Below are 9,167 nucleotides of genomic sequence, written 5' to 3' on the forward strand. Positions count from 1 at the left end.
TGTTTTATGTGTGGGATTATATTAGCCATGGACCCCAAAAGGCTGAGAATAAAAGATGTTATAAAGTGATTGTGGGGGCATAGAGGATGAACCGGGAATACCCCAAGCATGTAATAGATATTCAACTTTAAATAAATGAATACCTTCTCGTCCTGGGTTCTGTGCAAAGGTCCAAGAATATCATAAATAACATGTAAGAGACATTGTCTTCATGCTCTTGGAACTTAATAGAAATCATAAAACATTTATAAAAAAATAAAGGAAGTGGAGCTCGTTTAGTCCCAGGCACTTTGGGAATAGTGGGCTTTGGTGCATATATGGCCAAGTCCAAGAACCACAGCATTTTATAACCAGTCTCAAAAGTGGCACAGAAATGGCATTGAGCTTTGAATGTCTTAAGGGGGTAGACTCCAAGTTTCTGAGGAATATGCACTTTTCCGAGAAGCACAGAAAGAAAGGCCTGAAGAAGCTGCAGACCAACAATACCAATACCAAGGCCATGAGTGCACCTGTGGAGGCTATTAAGGCCCTCCAAAAGCCCAAGGAGGTCAAGCCCAAGATCTCAAAGGGCAGGAGCCACAAGCACAATCGACTTCCCTACATAGCTCAACCCAAATTTGGGAAATGTGCTTGTGCCTCCAAAGCCAAGGGTCTCAGACACTGCCGTCCAAAGTCCAAAGCCAAGGCTGCAGCCACAGCTCAGGTTCAGGGTCCTGCTCAGGCTTAGGGTCCTGCCCAGGCTTAGGCTCCCATGAGTGCCCAGGCCTTCATAAAGGCTCCAGAAGAGAGGCCTCTTTTTGCTGATGTGAGAATGTAAGGACTGGTATGATCCTAGGCTTTTCTCTAAAAGGGGTTAGTGTCTTCCTGAGCTATTTGTACAAATAAACCCAAGGCAGAAAAAAAATTAAATAAATAAATAAATAAATAAAGTGGAAAACTAGTACTGTGAAGTTTCAGTAATTAATATATAACTTTCTCTAATAAGTATTTTTTTTTATTTTTTCTACTAATCTTATTACACAAAAAGTAATACCAGCATTAGCATCTGCCTAAATATAATCCTTTTAAAATGCAGAGTAACTGGGTAATGTATAACATCACGTGGGGCAAAATGTCATTTATATTTAACCAAACTTTTCACAAACAAATAAGATAATGTGGCTACACTATAAAGTAATCATTGTAGTCTATTGCTTGCTTTCTAAATCAAGTGATATTTACATGTAGCACAAATTAGCATATTAGCACACAAAGTTCTCCAAATGAAAGATTTGCTACCTGGTTTAATCTGCTAAGTGGTTGTAAAACAAATGTTACCTTTAATGTTATAAATAAGTGAAAATATAATCAGTTGTATTAACCTACCTTATGTTTATGCAAACTGGAGATAATTGACATCTATTTAAGGGATCATAAGGATTACAAAAGATTATACTGACACTGTTTTAAACTATAATTATCACCTTCCGTTAATAATAACACGAGTTTACACGAATCTGTTTCTCTGCTAATTACCTATAATTGAGATAATAACCCATGGCATAAGTGGATTGTTGTTATTGTTGTTAGATCCCATATAGCTTCTCAATATATCCCTTTTAATTTTATAGTGTAAATTCATGGCTGGTTTATATACTAACTATAGCAAGAACAGATTTTTTCATTAAGCACCAGCCCCTGCTTCTGGGTCTCGGCAAACAAGAAGCAGAGCTGGGGATCCCAGCACTTGGGAAGGCCCATCTGTTCAAAGGAGTGAGAAGGCCAGTGGCTCTTAAGAAAAGGCATGTGCGTGCATTCACACCATAGTGATTAAACTGACCTAACAGAAGACGAGCTCATCAGTATTAACTCCCTTTGAAAGCCCTGGTTGGATTATAAGCATTTATTTTTACTTTGATACTAAAGTCACCAATGTCTGCAGTGTGGTCCACCTGAAGAGTCAGTTTTTGAGTCATGTCATCAGCAACTGTGGTCTTATTTTTTAAAAGCCTGCTTTCCTCAGAAAAATCTAACCATGCACTTGGTATATAATAAATAAATAAAGATTTACAATGTCAAGGTGATAAGAATTAACGATTTAGTAAATTCTCACAAAACAATTTTCAAACAATAAATTCATATGGTCTCTTAGTAACAAAGGGAAAATCTTGGATGATCTCATAATGGATTATACTAAACATTAAAGTCATGAATAATGATAAATTGTCTGAGAGAAGAAAATTGGCTGAATAAAGGTCAATTTGTGATATTTTTAATAATTTGAGGCAACATGCCAGATTTTTGTAACTAGAGAATGCAGTGTCAATAGGATATTAGTCTAGAGCAGTGGTTCTCAACCTTTCTAATGCCACGACCCTTTAATACAGTTCCTCATGTTGTGGTGACCCCCAACCAGAAAATTATTTTTGCTGCTACTTTATAACTGTAATTTTGCAGTTATATAAATATTAAAAATCAAGGTACGATTTCATTAAGCAAAAATGAAAATTGCTTCATATAAAATTACTCATTAGATGATAAATGGCAACAAGAATACAAGTAAATTCAGAGACTATAAGTATTAACCTTACTAGTCCAGAGGCAAAACCACTCAAAGGGAACTTTCAGAATAAAGAGAATAAGCACATCAATATCATTCATGTTTTAAGTTTTGGGCTCTCCAAAGACATTTCTAAAACTCAATTTGATATATGATATTTAATATTTGATCTCTCAACTTTAGTATCTTTCTCTTAGGTCCTTTCTACTCATTTAGGTAGCCTTATTGCTCTCTTGGTAGTACTTTCTTTTAACAAATAACTTATTTTTATAAATAAAAATCTAGACCTTTTAAATGAAGTCCATATGCATGAATATATCTCTAATGCGCATGCACTACTAAAAACAATGGAGTCAGGGTGATGATTTTGGTTTGGGATGAATGAATTTTAACGTGGGATCCAAGGTGCTGTTGAGGACAAACCTGGAGAAACAGCTAATTTCATGATGTTTTTTACATATTACTTTTGATCTCTGATTTTTATGGTTTACAAAGTGACTCTAGTACATGGCTTCATGTGGGAACAGCATCACAACTAGAAAGGAGAGAGTTGTTGAGAACCTTCTAGAATCTGGGGAGAAAATTAAAATGCCTTCTGACAGCCCTAACCGGTTTGGCTCAGTGGATAGAGCATCAGCCTGTGGACTGAAAGGTCCCAGGTTTGATTCCAGCCAAGGGCATGTACCTTGATTGTGGGCACATCCCCAGTAGGAGGTGTGCAGGAGACAGCTGATCGATGTTCCTTTCTCATTGATGTTTCTTACTCTCTATCCCTCTCCCTTCCTCTCTGTGAAAAATCAATAAAACATATTTTAAAAAATGCCTTCTGACAGAATAAAAACTTAAAATGCAGCTAAAACCTCCACCACTGGGCATGAGTAGGTAGGTAGTTGAAATTAATTATTTTATTATTGTTTTTAAAAATTACTTTTTTTTTTTTGGTGAAGTCATCCTAAAATTGTGGTACAAATTTCTCTAGTTTCATAGGCAGAATATACTTACCCAAGAGTATATTTTCTACATAAGTTTCAGAAAGCTGTGTCAGGAAACTGATTTCATGATATCTCTAGTAGATATTCAAGGACTAAAGGTCCTTAATCAGATCTCAGTTTTCCACAACTAATTCCCCTTCAATCTATCTGTTATCTTATTAGATCTAAAAAGAATGATCATAGGTAAGAAGGGATAAGTGTGAAAACCCTTGGAGTCCAATTGGCTGGGTTAAAATTACTTTTATTATTTACTAGCCACGTGATCTCTGCCATGTTAGTTAATTTCCCTGTCTCAGTTGTCTTACCTTTACAGGTAACTTATAAGTTCATCTAACTTATAAGATCATTCATTCACTAAGTATTTATTGAGAACATATTATAAGTTATTGAATACTAGGTAATAGGAATACAGAAGTGAGAAAAAAAGAGGCAAAAATTCTTAGCCTCATGGAGCTCACATTTTAGCTAACAGCTATTCAATAGTTACACAGTTCCAGGCACTGTTCTAAATAAGAAATATATATGCATATATTTTCAGTTAATCTTGTAAACAAATTCATGAAACAGATGCAATAGATATTTCTATTACTTTAGACACGGAATCATTAAGTAACGTGTTCAAGACCACACAGGATTAAAAGAACAAATGTAAAGGTCTCAGAGAAGTACCTTCATAAAGGGAGCCCTAGATAGATGATAGATAGCTGGTAGATAGATAGATAAATACATTTGATAGACAAATAGGTAGATATTGTTTTTATTTACTGTTTATATATACATACATATATATGTTTTCCCCAAAATATAATCTTGTTTGAATAATACAGAAATATATGAAGTAAAAAATAAGAGTCCTGGTAATATCTGCCCATACATACTGTTAAGAGTTGGCTTATAATTTATTTGATAAACATCTCTTCCCAAGACATTTGTGAAATTAATTTTCAGAATCTAACATAATAGAATAAGACAAAAATTTGGTTAAAATCATTATTCATCTCAGAAACATCAAGTGATTTTTAATATCAAAGAAAATCCATAATAGATAAAAAGCAGATTTCAGAAGTAATGTTTATACTTAAGGAATGTTTAGGCAATTCCATAATTGGAGTTGCGGCATTTTTTTTCTTCACCATCTCATAAGGTGAAATATCTCTGTTCTCTGTAGTATAGAAAAGAAAGTTCTATTTTTGCCTAATTGGATTAACTGCCAACCAATTGTGGACTTTAAATATAAGTAGTTATTTAGTGTAACAACATACTTCAGGGCATACGCTCATTTTTATGTATGAGGAGTCACAATCATAACTCTCTTGGAACCAAGAGAAGAATTATTCTCTGCATCTTTTTACACATTTAAGCCAAACTTGCTAGAGAACCAAGCTCCAATTTTTATTTCCTTTCCTTCATTTTAATTCAGCCCAACTGAAAGGCTCTAAATCTCATTTTACAGAAACTAGTGTTTTGCTTTTATAATTACCAATAGTCTTGGTAAAGTGACTAACTATTAAAATTTTCTTCAGTCTTTTAAACACTAATGGTCTATCTTTATGTTTTAAGTAAGTAAAGGCTTATTGAAGAACCGTAAACAAAACTAAAATGTGGTCTTTCAAGGCGAGATAAAACTTAATAGGTGCCAGATGGACCTATATGGAACTGTGTACAAACGTGAACTCTTATATTCCAGATGTTACCTGGTCTGAGAGAAGGTATAATCTGGGCAAAATAGGATATGTTTAATAAGGGATACACAAAGCAATTGGGACAGAGAGAAAATTTAAGTACTCTATTAGTATCATTTTAGTCTAAATTTGGGAAGACGTGAGGCTTTTACAAACATTTATTGTATTAATAGAATGAAGAAATGGCTAAAAAAGATTCTTATGAGTAAATTTGCATTGAAGATAAGCATAAGTAAAGTTAAAATGGAGGAAAGGATGCCTCTCCTATTCAATATTCTTTTTATCAGCCACATTGAGAGCAGAACAATGATTGCCTAATCATATATGTCAGGAAGCTCTTTAAAAAGTGAAATTATGAGGAAGATTATTTGAAGTGTGGATTTATATCCACATGATTAGTAATGAACCTCACCCCAGATGCATCTTGTGTCTTCAGATATTAGCAATATATGTGATGTATAATCTGGATATATAACATTCACTTACACAGGCATGAGGAGTGCTTCTTCACATTTTTTCTCCTGAACCATAAAAATAGTCTGGAGAACACTGATCCTGTAACCATTCTCTCTTTATTGACAGGTGATCTTATTAGAGGAAGGTGCCATGTACACCAGAGATGCAAACACATTTTCTTTTAGCCAAATCTGGTTTTGCAGAAATGTTTTATGTCTCTTACAAGTGTTGTTTTCTCCACTTATTTGCTTACTTATTTTTTCTTAAGGAAAATAAAGTTTATTTGCAAAAGGAATAAATATTATTTGGGGTACCAGATTTCTTTATTCCTTAATCACATTAATTTATTAAATCATGATAGATACTCAATTGTGTTCTATTTTTATTTTTCAATTATAGTTTGAAAAATAATTCAACGTTATTTTGTATTAGTGTCAGGTGTACATCATAGCAGTTAGACAAACATATACTTTACAGTGTTCCCGGGGAGCTGTATTTCTGTATCTGTAACATGGAACTCTACCAGAAAATCATTATAGGACCTCCCAAGGGAAACCCTGCATACTCCAGCTCCTTCAGGAGATGATTGAGCTGCTGCCATCTGTGTTGTTGTGGAGATGACTGGAATTGCTTCTTCTTTACCGGCTAAACTTCTCTGGTACTTTTGATTAGGATTATATCTCTGCCAGCTGGGTTTCATCTGGCTTCATCTGACCTTGTTCAATTTGAAATCATCATTTCAACTGGGAGGTGAGGCGATCCTAGGGGGACTGAAAGTTGGGGAATGCTTTGTTGATTTAGGGCAGTGGTTCTCAACCTTGGCTGCACATTAGAATCACCTGGGAATCTTTTTAAAATCCTGATTTCTGGGCCTCATCCTCCGGAAATTCTGTTTCTTTGTTACTAATGTTGTGGCCTCACCCCATAACAAAGAAACAGAATTTCCAGAGGATGAGGCCCAGAAATCAGGATTTTAAAAAGATTCCCAGGTGATTCTAATGTGCAGCCAAGGTTGAGAACCACTGTATTAATGGAACATGAATGGGAGTGACATATGTCCCAAAGAGCCTGCTTTCTTTCCACCATTGGCTGAGCACAAAGGAGACCCTAGCAGAGAGTAGTAACAGCACATGGTGGAAGCCTGGTACTTGAATTAACACGTGGAAGGCTTTCTGCAGACCAGGAACACACTTCTATTGGGTAGGCCAGAAAATTTGGGGGTTTATTTGTTGCAGTACAATGACTAACATACACTAATATTCACGAAATACATGTAATATATCCTGATTAACTTAAAAAGCACTTGGTGTTTCCTTTTAAACTAGCATCCTGAGTTTATTCCTCTTTTTTTGTTTTGTTTTTATTAAAATAGTTAATAGGTGCTTAAACAGATAGGATCTTGAATGCATATTGGTTTGATTTCATTTTCAAGTATTCCAAAAATCAAAAAATATTTTCATGTATTATTACTGTTTGAGAAGTGATACCCTGTGGCAAGGGCTCCAGGAACATTGGAGTGGAAAAGATTGTCAAAACTATCCCCCAAATAAGGTTTAAAAGTGATTGCTCCAAATGGCAAGTCCTTGCTAAACTAGTAAGTGATGAGTCATTGGAAAAGTCACCACCTCAAACTCTATCTTATGATTGCCCAAAATTATTAACTCTTTAGTCACATGATTCCCAGTCTATAAATGATGCGAATAATCTTATATAATAAAAAGGTAATATGCAAATTGTCCCCTCAACCTGGAGTTCAACCTGAGTACGACAAGTGGGCGGGGCCAGCCTGCCAACCACCTGTGGCCCCTCCCCCAGCCGTTCCCCACACCCTGATTGGGGGCAGGGCTGACTGGCCAACCTCCTGTGTCCCCTCCTGCCAGCCAGCCTGGCCTGATCGGCCTCAATCAGGGCGAGCTGGCTGAACCCCACCTGTGCACGAATTTGTGCACTGGGCTGTTAGTCCTATTATATGACCACATAGGAGTTTAATGTAAATTATCCAACATTTCTTCAACATTGCCTGAGAAAAGATTATTTGTTTTCTTGGAAATCTGAATATAATCTAGGAAAGAGTAATATATGGTAATCATGGCTACTAATATACTTTAGGGATAAGGGCAAAGAAGGAGGGGTTTTATATACATAAAGGAAACAAAATATATTTAACATCCATCACAGTAATAAGTCAAGGTAGTTTGAAGAAGAATGTCTTTGTATACATCTTAATTAATAGATGATCGTAAACAATACTTTAAAATAGACTATATTTGCATTAAAATAACATTAGATGTATGAGTGCATGTAAAAGTTTGTCACAGTAATTTATTTCAGGAAACAGCACATTGTTAAAAATATTAATCATTTCAAACCAAAATTTTATAGATATTTTTCCCCTCTAATTGGATTTTACTTTTATAATGTCATGACATGAAGGTAAGGAGAAATAAATGGTAGGTTTCGCATATTTGTTTTAGGAATGTACATTTTTTTAACAGAAGCTTTACAAAGTTATTGTCACAAGGTGGACAGAGAGATAAAAACTTATATCAGCGGACTTAATAGAAGGAAGGAAGCAATGAAGCATAGTGGTTAAGGGACAGGCTCTGGAGTCACACTGCCTCAACTCTAGTTCCAGCTCTGCCACTTTCTAGCTATGGAACTTTGGATAGGAAATTTACCCTCTCTGTGCCTCAGGTTTTACATATGCCCTTCACAGAACAGCAGGTCCTTGTGTAATGTCATTTGTTCAACGTCATTTAGTTGTAATGTTGATGAGGTGCTGTAGGAACTTAACTCTTGCTTATATAAGCTAATCTGTGATAAAATTGGTTTTGTTATATGTCATTTTGCTTCAAGTTACAGAACCTATCTATCATATTAAGTGAGGGTTTACTATATACTATAGGCCTATTTTAAGATAAAATGAGTTTATTATTCCTACTCTTACTACAACTACTACCACTACCACCTTTGCCATTACTACTCCTACAGGAAAACCAAGTCAGAGTTTAATTTTGTAGAAAACAACTAAGGCATAAGTTGTCACATGGAGGCCATATTTCTAAAGCAATAGAATGCAGAGTCTAGTGCAGTTAAAGATTCAGGAATAGGGAAGAGAAGTTAGAGTGGTCAGCCATACCAGAGGCTGTTATTCTGGTGCTGTAGGTTATATTCTGTCAGGCTACTCTTGATCCAATGATGTTTTAATTGTGGTTGAAGGGTAAGTAATTAGCTATGATTGGGGCAGAGTAGAAGTATTGAAGTCACTAGATGGCCTGCATCCAATTTTTATCAAATGATACTATTTTCGGTAAGAACTTAGTTCCCCCATATTTAGGATTAGGGTATTGTAGAGGACTCTAAAGTTTGTTTGAATTTTAATATCCAGAGTTCTTAAAAAGTACATGATTTGTTCAAGTCTGCATAATTTGTGAGTGATATAATTAGAACTCACACCAGGTACAGGAAAAAATGTTATAAATGTAGTAGACAAAATGG

The 9,167-nt window shown here is 35.3% G+C and overlaps 1 pseudogene; it reads left to right on the plus strand.

Moving 5' to 3' along the window:
• Positions 1–317: 317 nt before the first annotated feature.
• LOC102767678 lies at positions 318–727 on the plus strand (annotated as a pseudogene).
• Positions 728–9,167: the final 8,440 nt, after the last annotated feature.

This window comes from Myotis davidii, unplaced genomic scaffold (assembly GCF_000327345.1).
Source record: "Myotis davidii unplaced genomic scaffold, ASM32734v1 scaffold379, whole genome shotgun sequence".
Taxonomy (NCBI): Eukaryota; Metazoa; Chordata; class Mammalia; order Chiroptera; family Vespertilionidae; genus Myotis; species Myotis davidii.